Genomic DNA, 15559 nt, shown 5'->3' with positions numbered 1-15559 from the left:
ATCTAGCGAAATGGTCGGCTGAGTGCCGTCACCGCGAGTTTTGGCTGGCATTTGCGCATCTAAGACAGCGTCGGAAAGTAACCCGTTCGGCTTCTGAGTCAAATCAAATATGTGTGTTAATTTTGACACCACTAGCGCTGCAGGTTTTCATGCAATTCCTGTACCTCTCAGAAATGATTATGAAATAAAACTGAAGTACGTGACGTGTGTGACGCTAGGAAAACATTAGGCAGCATGGAGAGATTCTGTATGGGACCACCCCACCGAAACGAGAACTGTGTGTCGTGCGACCCGACACGTAGTCACCGACGCAGCCCGGCTAGCTCAGTCGGTAGAGCATGAGACTCTTAATCTCAGGGTCGTGGGTTCGAGCCCCACGCTGGGCGGAACGTAATTTTGTTCCGCTGCAGATGTAAATTACCGTTTCTCTGATCAATGTGACGTAATGGAAATAGCAACTTAAAACTTTGCCTACGTCTCCATCAGTCGCAAGGAAGTGTATCTGAAGGTGAAGGTGATTTCGTAGACATGTGTCAAAGACATGTTCTGAAATGTAAGTGGTGTTGGTTGGAGAGCACATCGGTTACGTGTGAGATGTGTAGCCAAGCAGTAATGGTGCGCCATAGCTGCAAATATTAGTCGGTAATATGAAGTGTTGTCAGCTTAAGCCTGATGATCCAGACGAGCGTAAGCACGAAGTACGCAAAACTACCGCTAGGCCGCGCCTCTTTAGCTCAGTGGCAGAGCACTGGTCTAGTAAACCAGGGGTCGTGAGTTCGATCCTCACAGGAGGCAAACGAATTTTCGAAATCAGTTGCGCGTCGTGGCCGTATAGCAAGCAGTGTCTGGAACGACGAACAATTAGCAACAGGTGTTTTATTTAGAATTACTCTCAGATGTGATTGAGGCGAATGTCGCAGATAAAGCATTTTCCAAAGCGGTACAGCGTAGGGTGGGAGGCGGCAGTCTGAATTATATTTTTTACATGTGTTTTTCAAATATCACAGAGCCTCTCGCGAGCGTCGTCGTCGTCGTCGTCGACGCCGCCGCTTCTGCAGAAGTAGCAAATCGCCATCGTAGCAAATGCGGCGAGGGACGCCCTGCCTTCGATTTCGAATGCACAAAGTGTGTGGTCTTGATTCCCAATCTCTACTTGGTCGGTCTCGTAAAGGCTTGCATGTAACGAATGGGTGGGAAGCAGCAAGAGGCAGCGGCTGTGTAGAACGAAAACACAATTCCTCAGCGGTATGAGCGTTTCGAGATGACACGAATGTAAGGAATACTTGGCGGCCAGTGACCGTGTGGCCTAATGGATAAGGCGTCGGACTTCGGATCCGAAGATTGCAGGTTCGAATCCTGTCACGGTCGTGTTTTTCCAATTCTGCAAAAGAAACACACCGTTTTAGTGTAGCTATTGAGCAGTACGAAATCGTCTGAATGTTGCTGTTGTCCATTTCCTGCTTGGAGATGCACTTGAGCTTGATACACACACAGCCAGAACGGTGTTATCTAGCGAAATGGTCGGCTGAGTGCCGTCACCGCGAGTTTTGGCTGGCATTTGCGCATCTAAGACAGCGTCGGAAAGTAACCCGTTCGGCTTCTGAGTCAAATCAAATATGTGTGTTAATTTTGACACCACTAGCGCTGCAGGTTTTCATGCAATTCCTGTACCTCTCAGAAATGATTATGAAATAAAACTGAAGTACGTGACGTGTGTGACGCTAGGAAAACATTAGGCAGCATGGAGAGATTCTGTATGGGACCACCCCACCGAAACGAGAACTGTGTGTCGTGCGACCCGACACGTAGTCACCGACGCAGCCCGGCTAGCTCAGTCGGTAGAGCATGAGACTCTTAATCTCAGGGTCGTGGGTTCGAGCCCCACGCTGGGCGGAACGTAATTTTGTTCCGCTGCAGATGTAAATTACCGTTTCTCTGATCAATGTGACGTAATGGAAATAGCAACTTAAAACTTTGCCTACGTCTCCATCAGTCGCAAGGAAGTGTATCTGAAGGTGAAGGTGATTTCGTAGACATGTGTCAAAGACATGTTCTGAAATGTAAGTGGTGTTGGTTGGAGAGCACATCGGTTACGTGTGAGATGTGTAGCCAAGCAGTAATGGTGCGCCATAGCTGCAAATATTAGTCGGTAATATGAAGTGTTGTCAGCTTAAGCCTGATGATCCAGACGAGCGTAAGCACGAAGTACGCAAAACTACCGCTAGGCCGCGCCTCTTTAGCTCAGTGGCAGAGCACTGGTCTAGTAAACCAGGGGTCGTGAGTTCGATCCTCACAGGAGGCAAACGAATTTTCGAAATCAGTTGCGCGTCGTGGCCGTATAGCAAGCAGTGTCTGGAACGACGAACAATTAGCAACAGGTGTTTTATTTAGAATTACTCTCAGATGTGATTGAGGCGAATGTCGCAGATAAAGCATTTTCCAAAGCGGTACAGCGTAGGGTGGGAGGCGGCAGTCTGAATTATATTTTTTACATGTGTTTTTCAAATATCACAGAGCCTCTCGCGAGCGTCGTCGTCGTCGTCGTCGACGCCGCCGCTTCTGCAGAAGTAGCAAATCGCCATCGTAGCAAATGCGGCGAGGGACGCCCTGCCTTCGATTTCGAATGCACAAAGTGTGTGGTCTTGATTCCCAATCTCTACTTGGTCGGTCTCGTAAAGGCTTGCATGTAACGAATGGGTGGGAAGCAGCAAGAGGCAGCGGCTGTGTAGAACGAAAACACAATTCCTCAGCGGTATGAGCGTTTCGAGATGACACGAATGTAAGGAATACTTGGCGGCCAGTGACCGTGTGGCCTAATGGATAAGGCGTCGGACTTCGGATCCGAAGATTGCAGGTTCGAATCCTGTCACGGTCGTGTTTTTCCAATTCTGCAAAAGAAACACACCGTTTTAGTGTAGCTATTGAGCAGTACGAAATCGTCTGAATGTTGCTGTTGTCCATTTCCTGCTTGGAGATGCACTTGAGCTTGATACACACACAGCCAGAACGGTGTTATCTAGCGAAATGGTCGGCTGAGTGCCGTCACCGCGAGTTTTGGCTGGCATTTGCGCATCTAAGACAGCGTCGGAAAGTAACCCGTTCGGCTTCTGAGTCAAATCGAATATGTGTGTTAATTTTGACACCACTAGCGCTGCAGGTTTTCATGCAATTCCTGTACCTCTCAGAAATGATTATGAAATAAAACTGAAGTACGTGACGTGTGTGACGCTAGGAAAACATTAGGCAGCATGGAGAGATTCTGTATGGGACCACCCCACCGAAACGAGAACTGTGTGTCGTGCGACCCGACACGTAGTCACCGACGCAGCCCGGCTAGCTCAGTCGGTAGAGCATGAGACTCTTAATCTCAGGGTCGTGGGTTCGAGCCCCACGCTGGGCGGAACGTAATTTTGTTCCGCTGCAGATGTAAATTACCGTTTCTCTGATCAATGTGACGTAATGGAAATAGCAACTTAAAACTTTGCCTACGTCTCCATCAGTCGCAAGGAAGTGTATCTGAAGGTGAAGGTGATTTCGTAGACATGTGTCAAAGACATGTTCTGAAATGTAAGTGGTGTTGGTTGGAGAGCACATCGGTTACGTGTGAGATGTGTAGCCAAGCAGTAATGGTGCGCCATAGCTGCAAATATTAGTCGGTAATATGAAGTGTTGTCAGCTTAAGCCTGATGATCCAGACGAGCGTAAGCACGAAGTACGCAAAACTACCGCTAGGCCGCGCCTCTTTAGCTCAGTGGCAGAGCACTGGTCTAGTAAACCAGGGGTCGTGAGTTCGATCCTCACAGGAGGCAAACGAATTTTCGAAATCAGTTGCGCGTCGTGGCCGTATAGCAAGCAGTGTCTGGAACGACGAACAATTAGCAACAGGTGTTTTATTTAGAATTACTCTCAGATGTGATTGAGGCGAATGTCGCAGATAAAGCATTTTCCAAAGCGGTACAGCGTAGGGTGGGAGGCGGCAGTCTGAATTATATTTTTTACATGTGTTTTTCAAATATCACAGAGCCTCTCGCGAGCGTCGTCGTCGTCGTCGTCGTCGACGCCGCCGCTTCTGCAGAAGTAGCAAATCGCCATCGTAGCAAATGCGGCGAGGGACGCCCTGCCTTCGATTTCGAATGCACAAAGTGTGTGGTCTTGATTCCCAATCTCTACTTGGTCGGTCTCGTAAAGGCTTGCATGTAACGAATGGGTGGGAAGCAGCAAGAGGCAGCGGCTGTGTAGAACGAAAACACAATTCCTCAGCGGTATGAGCGTTTCGAGATGACACGAATGTAAGGAATAGTTGGCGGCCAGTGACCGTGTGGCCTAATGGATAAGGCGTCGGACTTCGGGTCCGAAGATTGCAGGTTCGAATCCTGTCACGGTCGTGTTTTTCCAATTCTGCAAAAGAAACACACCGTTTTAGTGTAGCTATTGAGCAGTACGAAATCGTCTGAATGTTGCTGTTGTCCATTTCCTGCTTGGAGATGCACTTGAGCTTGATACACACACAGCCAGAACGGTGTTATCTAGCGAAATGGTCGGCTGAGTGCCGTCACCGCGAGTTTTGGCTGGCATTTGCGCATCTAAGACAGCGTCGGAAAGTAACCCGTTCGGCTTCTGAGTCAAATCAAATATGTGTGTTAATTTTGACACCACTAGCGCTGCAGGTTTTCATGCAATTCCTGTACCTCTCAGAAATGATTATGAAATAAAACTGAAGTACGTGACGTGTGTGACGCTAGGAAAACATTAGGCAGCATGGAGAGATTCTGTATGGGACCACCCCACCGAAACGAGAACTGTGTGTCGTGCGACCCGACACGTAGTCACCGACGCAGCCCGGCTAGCTCAGTCGGTAGAGCATCAGACTCTTAATCTCAGGGTCGTGGGTTCGAGCCCCACGCTGGGCGGAACGTAATTTTGTTCCGCTGCAGATGTAAATTACCGTTTCTCTGATCAATGTGACGTAATGGAAATAGCAACTTAAAACTTTGCCTACGTCTCCATCAGTCGCAAGGAAGTGTATCTGAAGGTGAAGGTGATTTCGTAGACATGTGTCAAAGACATGTTCTGAAATGTAAGTGGTGTTGGTTGGAGAGCACATCGGTTACGTGTGAGATGTGTAGCCAAGCAGTAATGGTGCGCCATAGCTGCAAATATTAGTCGGTAATATGAAGTGTTGTCAGCTTAAGCCTGATGATCCAGACGAGCGTAAGCACGAAGTACGCAAAACTACCGCTAGGCCGCGCCTCTTTAGCTCAGTGGCAGAGCACTGGTCTAGTAAACCAGGGGTCGTGAGTTCGATCCTCACAGGAGGCAAACGAATTTTCGGAATCAGTTGCGCGTCGTGGCCGTATAGCAAGCAGTGTCTGGAACGACGAACAATTAGCAACAGGTGTTTTATTTAGAATTACTCTCAGATGTGATTGAGGCGAATGTCGCAGATAAAGCATTTTCCAAAGCGGTACAGCGTCCTGGAGCCTATTGGTAGCGACCATCTCCCTGTCCTCCTCACCGTGTCAGACGGCCGTCGCCCCCGCCCCGACCCTCGTCATGACCCTCCCCCTAAGTACATCCATGACTATTCCCGTGCCAACTGGAATGCCTACCGGGATACCCTCTCCACTCAGGTCGATAGCCACCCTCTCGCCTACCGCCGTCCCGATGATGTCACCCATGCCGCCTCCTTTCTCCAGCAGACCTTGTCTGAGGCCGTGGAGGCCCACGTCCCTACTGTTGCCGTCCACCCCCACCGTCCTTCCTTACCACCACAGGCCGTCCTCCTCCTCCGTGAATCCCGTCGTCTCTACCGTGCCTTCCTCCGCACGCGTGACCCGGACACCCTACGACGCCACCGGCAACTACAGCGACACATTCGAAATTTGCTCGCGGCCAAGAAACGCCGGGACTGGCGACAGACATGCACCCGTTTAAATGCTACCCTCCCTATAAACTCGTCCAAGTTCTGGACCGCCTTCCGTCGCCTTACCGGAACTAAACCCTCCCCCTACTATCCTCTTCTCCACGATGATCACCCCTTCCCTGACGCCCTTAGTAAGGCCAATCACTTTGCCTCCTACCTGTCCGATGTGTTTTCCATCCCTGATGATCCCCAGTTCGATTACTCCCTCTTCCCAGATATCCGCGATCGAACTGACACCTCTGTCCCTCCCCTCGCTCCTGGTTTCCAGTACTTGGACAACATTCCACACACGGACCTTAATGCCCCCATCACCACACAGGATCTCATCGATACACTCCGCACCAAACGCAACACCGCTCCTGGTCACGATCGTGTTACCTACCGTCACCTTCGTGAAGCTCCTGTCTCTTTTCTCTCCACCCTGGCCAGGCTCTACAATGTAGTCCTGTCCACCGGTTACTACCCCGACCTGTGGAAAACCTCCCGTATCCTCATGTTCCTCAAACCTGGCAAACCGCCGTCCGCCGTCTCCTCCTACCGTCCCATCAGCCTTACCTCGGTCTTCAGCAAGGTCCTGGAATCTATCCTCACCCGCCGCATCCACCAGCATCTCCGCCAGCACCGTCTCCTCCCCGTTACCCAGTGTGGCTTTCGGCCGTCCTTCTCTTCCGACGATCTTCTCCTTCACCTCACTCATCTCCTTTCCGAACAGCTCAATTCCCGTCGCTCCGCAATCTTCCTCTCTCTTGACCTCGAACGCGCCTATGACCGCGTATGGCATTCCGGTCTCCTCTTCAAGCTCCAAACCTTCGCCCTTCCCATTAACTACGTTCGTCTGATCGGTTCCTTTCTCTCCCGCCGTCCTTCCTATGTCACCATCCATAACACCGATTCCTACACCTTTTTCCCCTCCGCCGGTGTGCCCCAAGGCTCCGTCCTCTCCCCCCTTCTGTACTTGTTGTACACGGCGGACATGCCGCCGCCGTCACCCCCCGTCCACCTTCTCCAGTTTGCCGATGACACCGCCTTCCTTGCCCTTGCCCCCACCCTGCGACGCTCCCTACACCTTCTCCAATCCCATCTTGACCGGTTCACCGCTTGGTGCAACCAGTGGTTGCTCAAGGTCAATCCTTCCAAAACCCAGGCGATCATTGTAGGCAAAACCACTCCCTCCTTCCGCCTCCTTGATTTCTATCTCACCGTTTATGGCCGTCCCATCGCTCTCACCCCCACCCTTAAGTACCTTGGCGTCACCCTCGACCGTCGCCTCTCCTGGACTCCCCATCTCCAGACAATCCAAGCCAAGGCACGTTCCCGACTCCGTCTCCTCAAGCTCCTTTCCGGCCGAACGTGGGGTCTGGACCCCTCCACCATCCTCCACACCTATAAGTCCCTCATCCGCCCTATCCTCTGTTACGCCCATCCCGCCTGGATCTCCGCCCCCCCTTCCTTTTATAAATCCCTCCAAATCCTTGAACGCCATGCTCTCCGCCTTGCCTATCGCATCCGTCTCCCTTCCCCCACGCGGATCCTGTATGACCTTATCCCCTTCCCCCACCTCCTCCTCTTCCTCGAAAGGCTACGCATCCTATACACCTCCCGTAAACTCGATCCTCCTCACCCGCTCGTCTCCCCGATCCTCTCCCACCCCCGCCCGCTGCCGCGCCTGTACTCCCATGTCCCACCCGGTCTCCATCTCTCCACCCTCCTTACCCTCTCCCAAGGTGGTTTCCGCCAGCTCCCTCTCCCTGATGATGTCCTCGTCCCCTCCATCTACCCCTCCTATCAACTTTGACCCTGCCCCCCGTCCCTCCTGGTGTCCTTTCCCTGCGGCACCCTCCCTCCTTTCTCTTCCCTTCCCTTCTCTCTCCTTTTCCCCCATCCCCTCCCTCCACCCATCTTCTTCCGGGCTTCCCCTCCCCCTTCCTCCCTCCCCCCTCTTTCCCCTGCCCGTGGCGTCCCTGCTCACCCCTCTCGCTTTCCCTCTCCCCCTCCTCCTCCTCCTCCTCCTCCTCCTCCTCCTCCTCCTCCTCCTCTCTTGGCAGGTCCCCGGACTCGCACACGCATCGTGAACTTTCGCGCGCCGGAGATCATCGCCCTCGGATTAGTGTCTGTGCCGTCGTGTCTGTGCCTCAGTGTTTTTCGCCGTCCACGCTCCTTCGTTCACGTGTGTCATCTACCTCGTCAGTGCTTGTGCCCAGTGCCGACGGATTTTCTTGTTTGTTTCGTCAAGTGTGAACGGCTTCATGTTTTTTAACTATTGTATCTCCTGTTTTTTAACCGCCATTCTGTTACTTGTCTGTCTCCCTTTCTTTTTTCTTGTACTGCCTATGGCTGAAGAGCGGAGTACACTGTTCCGCTGCCAGCCCACCTTGTATGGGGTGTCCCAATTACAATAAAGAAAAAAAAAAAAAAAAAAAAAAGCGGTACAGCGTAGGGTGGGAGGCGGCAGTCTGAATTATATTTTTTACATGTGTTTTTCAAATATCACAGAGCCTCTCGCGAGCGTCGTCGTCGTCGTCGTCGACGCCGCCGCTTCTGCAGAAGTAGCAAATCGCCATCGTAGCAAATGCGGCGAGGGACGCCCTGCCTTCGATTTCGAATGCACAAAGTGTGTGGTCTTGATTCCCAATCTCTACTTGGTCGGTCTCGTAAAGGCTTGCATGTAACGAATGGGTGGGAAGCAGCAAGAGGCAGCGGCTGTGTAGAACGAAAACACAATTCCTCAGCGGTATGAGCGTTTCGAGATGACACGAATGTAAGGAATACTTGGCGGCCAGTGACCGTGTGGCCTAATGGATAAGGCGTCGGACTTCGGATCCGAAGATTGCAGGTTCGAATCCTGTCACGGTCGTGTTTTTCCAATTCTGCAAAAGAAACACACCGTTTTAGTGTAGCTATTGAGCAGTACGAAATCGTCTGAATGTTGCTGTTGTCCATTTCCTGCTTGGAGATGCACTTGAGCTTGATACACACACAGCCAGAACGGTGTTATCTAGCGAAATGGTCGGCTGAGTGCCGTCACCGCGAGTTTTGGCTGGCATTTGCGCATCTAAGACAGCGTCGGAAAGTAACCCGTTCGGCTTCTGAGTCAAATCAAATATGTGTGTTAATTTTGACACCACTAGCGCTGCAGGTTTTCATGCAATTCCTGTACCTCTCAGAAATGATTATGAAATAAAACTGAAGTACGTGACGTGTGTGACGCTAGGAAAACATTAGGCAGCATGGAGAGATTCTGTATGGGACCACCCCACCGAAACGAGAACTGTGTGTCGTGCGACCCGACACGTAGTCACCGACGCAGCCCGGCTAGCTCAGTCGGTAGAGCATGAGACTCTTAATCTCAGGGTCGTGGGTTCGAGCCCCACGCTGGGCGGAACGTAATTTTGTTCCGCTGCAGATGTAAATTACCGTTTCTCTGATCAATGTGACGTAATGGAAATAGCAACTTAAAACTTTGCCTACGTCTCCATCAGTCGCAAGGAAGTGTATCTGAAGGTGAAGGTGATTTCGTAGACATGTGTCAAAGACATGTTCTGAAATGTAAGTGGTGTTGGTTGGAGAGCACATCGGTTACGTGTGAGATGTGTAGCCAAGCAGTAATGGTGCGCCATAGCTGCAAATATTAGTCGGTAATATGAAGTGTTGTCAGCTTAAGCCTGATGATCCAGACGAGCGTAAGCACGAAGTACGCAAAACTACCGCTAGGCCGCGCCTCTTTAGCTCAGTGGCAGAGCACTGGTCTAGTAAACCAGGGGTCGTGAGTTCGATCCTCACAGGAGGCAAACGAATTTTCGAAATCAGTTGCGCGTCGTGGCCGTATAGCAAGCAGTGTCTGGAACGACGAACAATTAGCAACAGGTGTTTTATTTAGAATTACTCTCAGATGTGATTGAGGCGAATGTCGCAGATAAAGCATTTTCCAAAGCGGTACAGCGTAGGGTGGGAGGCGGCAGTCTGAATTATATTTTTTACATGTGTTTTTCAAATATCACAGAGCCTCTCGCGAGCGTCGTCGTCGTCGTCGACGCCGCCGCTTCTGCAGAAGTAGCAAATCGCCATCGTAGCAAATGCGGCGAGGGACGCCCTGCCTTCGATTTCGAATGCACAAAGTGTGTGGTCTTGATTCCCAATCTCTACTTGGTCGGTCTCGTAAAGGCTTGCATGTAACGAATGGGTGGGAAGCAGCAAGAGGCAGCGGCTGTGTAGAACGAAAACACAATTCCTCAGCGGTATGAGCGTTTCGAGATGACACGAATGTAAGGAATACTTGGCGGCCAGTGACCGTGTGGCCTAATGGATAAGGCGTCGGACTTCGGATCCGAAGATTGCAGGTTCGAATCCTGTCACGGTCGTGTTTTTCCAATTCTGCAAAAGAAACACACCGTTTTAGTGTAGCTATTGAGCAGTACGAAATCGTCTGAATGTTGCTGTTGTCCATTTCCTGCTTGGAGATGCACTTGAGCTTGATACACACACAGCCAGAACGGTGTTATCTAGCGAAATGGTCGGCTGAGTGCCGTCACCGCGAGTTTTGGCTGGCATTTGCGCATCTAAGACAGCGTCGGAAAGTAACCCGTTCGGCTTCTGAGTCAAATCAAATATGTGTGTTAATTTTGACACCACTAGCGCTGCAGGTTTTCATGCAATTCCTGTACCTCTCAGAAATGATTATGAAATAAAACTGAAGTACGTGACGTGTGTGACGCTAGGAAAACATTAGGCAGCATGGAGAGATTCTGTATGGGACCACCCCACCGAAACGAGAACTGTGTGTCGTGCGACCCGACACGTAGTCACCGACGCAGCCCGGCTAGCTCAGTCGGTAGAGCATGAGACTCTTAATCTCAGGGTCGTGGGTTCGAGCCCCACGCTGGGCGGAACGTAATTTTGTTCCGCTGCAGATGTAAATTACCGTTTCTCTGATCAATGTGACGTAATGGAAATAGCAACTTAAAACTTTGCCTACGTCTCCATCAGTCGCAAGGAAGTGTATCTGAAGGTGAAGGTGATTTCGTAGACATGTGTCAAAGACATGTTCTGAAATGTAAGTGGTGTTGGTTGGAGAGCACATCGGTTACGTGTGAGATGTGTAGCCAAGCAGTAATGGTGCGCCATAGCTGCAAATATTAGTCGGTAATATGAAGTGTTGTCAGCTTAAGCCTGATGATCCAGACGAGCGTAAGCACGAAGTACGCAAAACTACCGCTAGGCCGCGCCTCTTTAGCTCAGTGGCAGAGCACTGGTCTAGTAAACCAGGGGTCGTGAGTTCGATCCTCACAGGAGGCAAACGAATTTTCGAAATCAGTTGCGCGTCGTGGCCGTATAGCAAGCAGTGTCTGGAACGACGAACAATTAGCAACAGGTGTTTTATTTAGAATTACTCTCAGATGTGATTGAGGCGAATGTCGCAGATAAAGCATTTTCCAAAGCGGTACAGCGTAGGGTGGGAGGCGGCAGTCTGAATTATATTTTTTACATGTGTTTTTCAAATATCACAGAGCCTCTCGCGAGCGTCGTCGTCGTCGTCGTCGTCGACGCCGCCGCTTCTGCAGAAGTAGCAAATCGCCATCGTAGCAAATGCGGCGAGGGACGCCCTGCCTTCGATTTCGAATGCACAAAGTGTGTGGTCTTGATTCCCAATCTCTACTTGGTCGGTCTCGTAAAGGCTTGCATGTAACGAATGGGTGGGAAGCAGCAAGAGGCAGCGGCTGTGTAGAACGAAAACACAATTCCTCAGCGGTATGAGCGTTTCGAGATGACACGAATGTAAGGAATACTTGGCGGCCAGTGACCGTGTGGCCTAATGGATAAGGCGTCGGACTTCGGATCCGAAGATTGCAGGTTCGAATCCTGTCACGGTCGTGTTTTTCCAATTCTGCAAAAGAAACACACCGTTTTAGTGTAGCTATTGAGCAGTACGAAATCGTCTGAATGTTGCTGTTGTCCATTTCCTGCTTGGAGATGCACTTGAGCTTGATACACACACAGCCAGAACGGTGTTATCTAGCGAAATGGTCGGCTGAGTGCCGTCACCGCGAGTTTTGGCTGGCATTTGCGCATCTAAGACAGCGTCGGAAAGTAACCCGTTCGGCTTCTGAGTCAAATCAAATATGTGTGTTAATTTTGACACCACTAGCGCTGCAGGTTTTCATGCAATTCCTGTACCTCTCAGAAATGATTATGAAATAAAACTGAAGTACGTGACGTGTGTGACGCTAGGAAAACATTAGGCAGCATGGAGAGATTCTGTATGGGACCACCCCACCGAAACGAGAACTGTGTGTCGTGCGACCCGACACGTAGTCACCGACGCAGCCCGGCTAGCTCAGTCGGTAGAGCATGAGACTCTTAATCTCAGGGTCGTGGGTTCGAGCCCCACGCTGGGCGGAACGTAATTTTGTTCCGCTGCAGATGTAAATTACCGTTTCTCTGATCAATGTGACGTAATGGAAATAGCAACTTAAAACTTTGCCTACGTCTCCATCAGTCGCAAGGAAGTGTATCTGAAGGTGAAGGTGATTTCGTAGACATGTGTCAAAGACATGTTCTGAAATGTAAGTGGTGTTGGTTGGAGAGCACATCGGTTACGTGTGAGATGTGTAGCCAAGCAGTAATGGTGCGCCATAGCTGCAAATATTAGTCGGTAATATGAAGTGTTGTCAGCTTAAGCCTGATGATCCAGACGAGCGTAAGCACGAAGTACGCAAAACTACCGCTAGGCCGCGCCTCTTTAGCTCAGTGGCAGAGCACTGGTCTAGTAAACCAGGGGTCGTGAGTTCGATCCTCACAGGAGGCAAACGAATTTTCGAAATCAGTTGCGCGTCGTGGCCGTATAGCAAGCAGTGTCTGGAACGACGAACAATTAGCAACAGGTGTTTTATTTAGAATTACTCTCAGATGTGATTGAGGCGAATGTCGCAGATAAAGCATTTTCCAAAGCGGTACAGCGTAGGGTGGGAGGCGGCAGTCTGACTATATTTTTTACATGTGTTTTTCAAATATCACAGAGCCTCTCGCGAGCGTCGTCGTCGTCGTCGACGCCGCCGCTTCTGCAGAAGTAGCAAATCGCCATCGTAGCAAATGCGGCGAGGGACGTCCTGCCTTCGATTTCGAATGCACAAAGTGTGTGGTCTTGATTCCCAATCTCTACTTGGTCGGTCTCGTAAAGGCTTGCATGTAACGAATGGGTGGGAAGCAGCAAGAGGCAGCGGCTGTGTAGAACGAAAACACAATTCCTCAGCGGTATGAGCGTTTCGAGATGACACGAATGTAAGGAATACTTGGCGGCCAGTGACCGTGTGGCCTAATGGATAAGGCGTCGGACTTCGGATCCGAAGATTGCAGGTTCGAATCCTGTCACGGTCGTGTTTTTCCAATTCTGCAAAAGAAACACACCGTTTTAGTGTAGCTATTGAGCAGTACGAAATCGTCTGAATGTTGCTGTTGTCCATTTCCTGCTTGGAGATGCACTTGAGCTTGATACACACACAGCCAGAACGGTGTTATCTAGCGAAATGGTCGGCTGAGTGCCGTCACCGCGAGTTTTGGCTGGCATTTGCGCATCTAAGACAGCGTCGGAAAGTAACCCGTTCGGCTTCTGAGTCAAATCAAATATGTGTGTTAATTTTGACACCACTAGCGCTGCAGGTTTTCATGCAATTCCTGTACCTCTCAGAAATGATTATGAAATAAAACTGAAGTACGTGACGTGTGTGACGCTAGGAAAACATTAGGCAGCATGGAGAGATTCTGTATGGGACCACCCCACCGAAACGAGAACTGTGTGTCGTGCGACCCGACACGTAGTCACCGACGCAGCCCGGCTAGCTCAGTCGGTAGAGCATGAGACTCTTAATCTCAGGGTCGTGGGTTCGAGCCCCACGCTGGGCGGGACGTAATTTTGTTCCGCTGCAGATGTAAATTACCGTTTCTCTGATCAATGTGACGTAATGGAAATAGCAACTTAAAACTTTGCCTACGTCTCCATCAGTCGCAAGGAAGTGTATCTGAAGGTGAAGGTGATTTCGTAGACATGTGTCAAAGACATGTTCTGAAATGTAAGTGGTGTTGGTTGGAGAGCACATCGGTTACGTGTGAGATGTGTAGCCAAGCAGTAATGGTGCGCCATAGCTGCAAATATTAGTCGGTAATATGAAGTGTTGTCAGCTTAAGCCTGATGATCCAGACGAGCGTAAGCACGAAGTACGCAAAACTACCGCTAGGCCGCGCCTCTTTAGCTCAGTGGCAGAGCACTGGTCTAGTAAACCAGGGGTCGTGAGTTCGATCCTCACAGGAGGCAAACGAATTTTCGAAATCAGTTGCGCGTCGTGGCCGTATAGCAAGCAGTGTCTGGAACGACGAACAATTAGCAACAGGTGTTTTATTTAGAATTACTCTCAGATGTGATTGAGGCGAATGTCGCAGATAAAGCATTTTCCAAAGCGGTACAGCGTAGGGTGGGAGGCGGCAGTCTGAATTATATTTTTTACATGTGTTTTTCAAATATCACAGAGCCTCTCGCGAGCGTCGTCGTCGTCGTCGTCGACGCCGCCGCTTCTGCAGAAGTAGCAAATCGCCATCGTAGCAAATGCGGCGAGGGACGCCCTGCCTTCGATTTCGAATGCACAAAGTGTGTGGTCTTGATTCCCAATCTCTACTTGGTCGGTCTCGTAAAGGCTTGCATGTAACGAATGGGTGGGAAGCAGCAAGAGGCAGCGGCTGTGTAGAACGAAAACACAATTCCTCAGCGGTATGAGCGTTTCGAGATGACACGAATGTAAGGAATACTTGGCGGCCAGTGACCGTGTGGCCTAATGGATAAGGCGTCGGACTTCGGATCCGAAGATTGCAGGTTCGAATCCTGTCACGGTCGTGTTTTTCCAATTCTGCAAAAGAAACACACCGTTTTAGTGTAGCTATTGAGCAGTACGAAATCGTCTGAATGTTGCTGTTGTCCATTTCCTGCTTGGAGATGCACTTGAGCTTGATACACACACAGCCAGAACGGTGTTATCTAGCGAAATGGTCGGCTGAGTGCCGTCACCGCGAGTTTTGGCTGGCATTTGCGCATCTAAGACAGCGTCGGAAAGTAACCCGTTCGGCTTCTGAGTCAAATCAAATATGTGTGTTAATTTTGACACCACTAGCGCTGCAGGTTTTCATGCAATTCCTGTACCTCTCAGAAATGATTATGAAATAAAACTGAAGTACGTGACGTGTGTGACGCTAGGAAAACATTAGGCAGCATGGAGAGATTCTGTATGGGACCACCCCACCGAAACGAGAACTGTGTGTCGTGCGACCCGACACGTAGTCACCGACGCAGCCCGGCTAGCTCAGTCGGTAGAGCATGAGACTCTTAATCTCAGGGTCGTGGGTTCGAGCCCCACGCTGGGCGGAACGTGATTTTGTTCCGCTGCAGATGTAAATTACCGTTTCTCTGATCAATGTGACGTAATGGAAATAGCAACTTAAAACTTTGCCTACGTCTCCATCAGTCGCAAGGAAGTGTATCTGAAGGTGAAGGTGATTTCGTAGACATGTGTCAAAGACATGTTCTGAAATGTAAGTGGTGTTGGTTGGAGAGCACATCGGTTACGTGTGAGATGTGTAGCCAAGCAGTAATGGTGC

The 15559-nt window shown here is 50.3% G+C and overlaps 25 non-coding genes across 25 annotated transcripts; all 25 read left to right on the top strand.

Moving 5' to 3' along the window:
- The first annotated feature begins 313 nt into the window (after window positions 1-313).
- Window positions 314-386, top strand: Trnak-cuu. The gene has a single exon. It is a non-coding gene; the product is annotated as a tRNA-Lys (tRNA).
- Window positions 387-723: 337 nt separating this feature from the next.
- On the top strand, window positions 724-795 carry Trnat-agu. The gene has a single exon. It is a non-coding gene; the product is annotated as a tRNA-Thr (tRNA).
- Window positions 796-1295: 500 nt separating this feature from the next.
- On the top strand, window positions 1296-1368 carry Trnar-ucg. The gene has a single exon. It is a non-coding gene; the product is annotated as a tRNA-Arg (tRNA).
- A 452-nt stretch (window positions 1369-1820) lies between these two features.
- Window positions 1821-1893, top strand: Trnak-cuu. Its single transcript has one exon. It is a non-coding gene; the product is annotated as a tRNA-Lys (tRNA).
- Window positions 1894-2230: 337 nt separating this feature from the next.
- Trnat-agu lies at window positions 2231-2302 on the top strand. Its single transcript has one exon. It is a non-coding gene; the product is annotated as a tRNA-Thr (tRNA).
- Window positions 2303-2802: 500 nt separating this feature from the next.
- On the top strand, window positions 2803-2875 carry Trnar-ucg. The gene has a single exon. It is a non-coding gene; the product is annotated as a tRNA-Arg (tRNA).
- Window positions 2876-3327: 452 nt separating this feature from the next.
- Window positions 3328-3400, top strand: Trnak-cuu. The gene has a single exon. It is a non-coding gene; the product is annotated as a tRNA-Lys (tRNA).
- Window positions 3401-3737: 337 nt separating this feature from the next.
- Trnat-agu lies at window positions 3738-3809 on the top strand. The gene has a single exon. It is a non-coding gene; the product is annotated as a tRNA-Thr (tRNA).
- A 503-nt stretch (window positions 3810-4312) lies between these two features.
- Window positions 4313-4385, top strand: Trnar-ucg. The gene has a single exon. It is a non-coding gene; the product is annotated as a tRNA-Arg (tRNA).
- Window positions 4386-4837: 452 nt separating this feature from the next.
- On the top strand, window positions 4838-4910 carry Trnak-cuu. The gene has a single exon. It is a non-coding gene; the product is annotated as a tRNA-Lys (tRNA).
- A 337-nt stretch (window positions 4911-5247) lies between these two features.
- Window positions 5248-5319, top strand: Trnat-agu. Its single transcript has one exon. It is a non-coding gene; the product is annotated as a tRNA-Thr (tRNA).
- A 3385-nt stretch (window positions 5320-8704) lies between these two features.
- Trnar-ucg lies at window positions 8705-8777 on the top strand. Its single transcript has one exon. It is a non-coding gene; the product is annotated as a tRNA-Arg (tRNA).
- A 452-nt stretch (window positions 8778-9229) lies between these two features.
- On the top strand, window positions 9230-9302 carry Trnak-cuu. The gene has a single exon. It is a non-coding gene; the product is annotated as a tRNA-Lys (tRNA).
- A 337-nt stretch (window positions 9303-9639) lies between these two features.
- On the top strand, window positions 9640-9711 carry Trnat-agu. Its single transcript has one exon. It is a non-coding gene; the product is annotated as a tRNA-Thr (tRNA).
- A 497-nt stretch (window positions 9712-10208) lies between these two features.
- Window positions 10209-10281, top strand: Trnar-ucg. Its single transcript has one exon. It is a non-coding gene; the product is annotated as a tRNA-Arg (tRNA).
- Window positions 10282-10733: 452 nt separating this feature from the next.
- Trnak-cuu lies at window positions 10734-10806 on the top strand. Its single transcript has one exon. It is a non-coding gene; the product is annotated as a tRNA-Lys (tRNA).
- Window positions 10807-11143: 337 nt separating this feature from the next.
- Trnat-agu lies at window positions 11144-11215 on the top strand. Its single transcript has one exon. It is a non-coding gene; the product is annotated as a tRNA-Thr (tRNA).
- A 503-nt stretch (window positions 11216-11718) lies between these two features.
- Window positions 11719-11791, top strand: Trnar-ucg. The gene has a single exon. It is a non-coding gene; the product is annotated as a tRNA-Arg (tRNA).
- Window positions 11792-12243: 452 nt separating this feature from the next.
- Window positions 12244-12316, top strand: Trnak-cuu. Its single transcript has one exon. It is a non-coding gene; the product is annotated as a tRNA-Lys (tRNA).
- Window positions 12317-12653: 337 nt separating this feature from the next.
- Trnat-agu lies at window positions 12654-12725 on the top strand. Its single transcript has one exon. It is a non-coding gene; the product is annotated as a tRNA-Thr (tRNA).
- A 496-nt stretch (window positions 12726-13221) lies between these two features.
- On the top strand, window positions 13222-13294 carry Trnar-ucg. The gene has a single exon. It is a non-coding gene; the product is annotated as a tRNA-Arg (tRNA).
- A 452-nt stretch (window positions 13295-13746) lies between these two features.
- Window positions 13747-13819, top strand: Trnak-cuu. Its single transcript has one exon. It is a non-coding gene; the product is annotated as a tRNA-Lys (tRNA).
- A 337-nt stretch (window positions 13820-14156) lies between these two features.
- Trnat-agu lies at window positions 14157-14228 on the top strand. Its single transcript has one exon. It is a non-coding gene; the product is annotated as a tRNA-Thr (tRNA).
- Window positions 14229-14728: 500 nt separating this feature from the next.
- On the top strand, window positions 14729-14801 carry Trnar-ucg. Its single transcript has one exon. It is a non-coding gene; the product is annotated as a tRNA-Arg (tRNA).
- A 452-nt stretch (window positions 14802-15253) lies between these two features.
- On the top strand, window positions 15254-15326 carry Trnak-cuu. Its single transcript has one exon. It is a non-coding gene; the product is annotated as a tRNA-Lys (tRNA).
- Window positions 15327-15559: the final 233 nt, after the last annotated feature.

Source organism: Schistocerca americana, unplaced genomic scaffold (genome assembly GCF_021461395.2).
Source record: "Schistocerca americana isolate TAMUIC-IGC-003095 unplaced genomic scaffold, iqSchAmer2.1 HiC_scaffold_147, whole genome shotgun sequence".
NCBI lineage: Eukaryota > Metazoa > Arthropoda > Insecta > Orthoptera > Acrididae > Schistocerca > Schistocerca americana.
The sequence above is the reverse complement of the archived record's forward strand: the minus strand, read 5'-3'. Positions and strand labels throughout refer to the sequence as shown.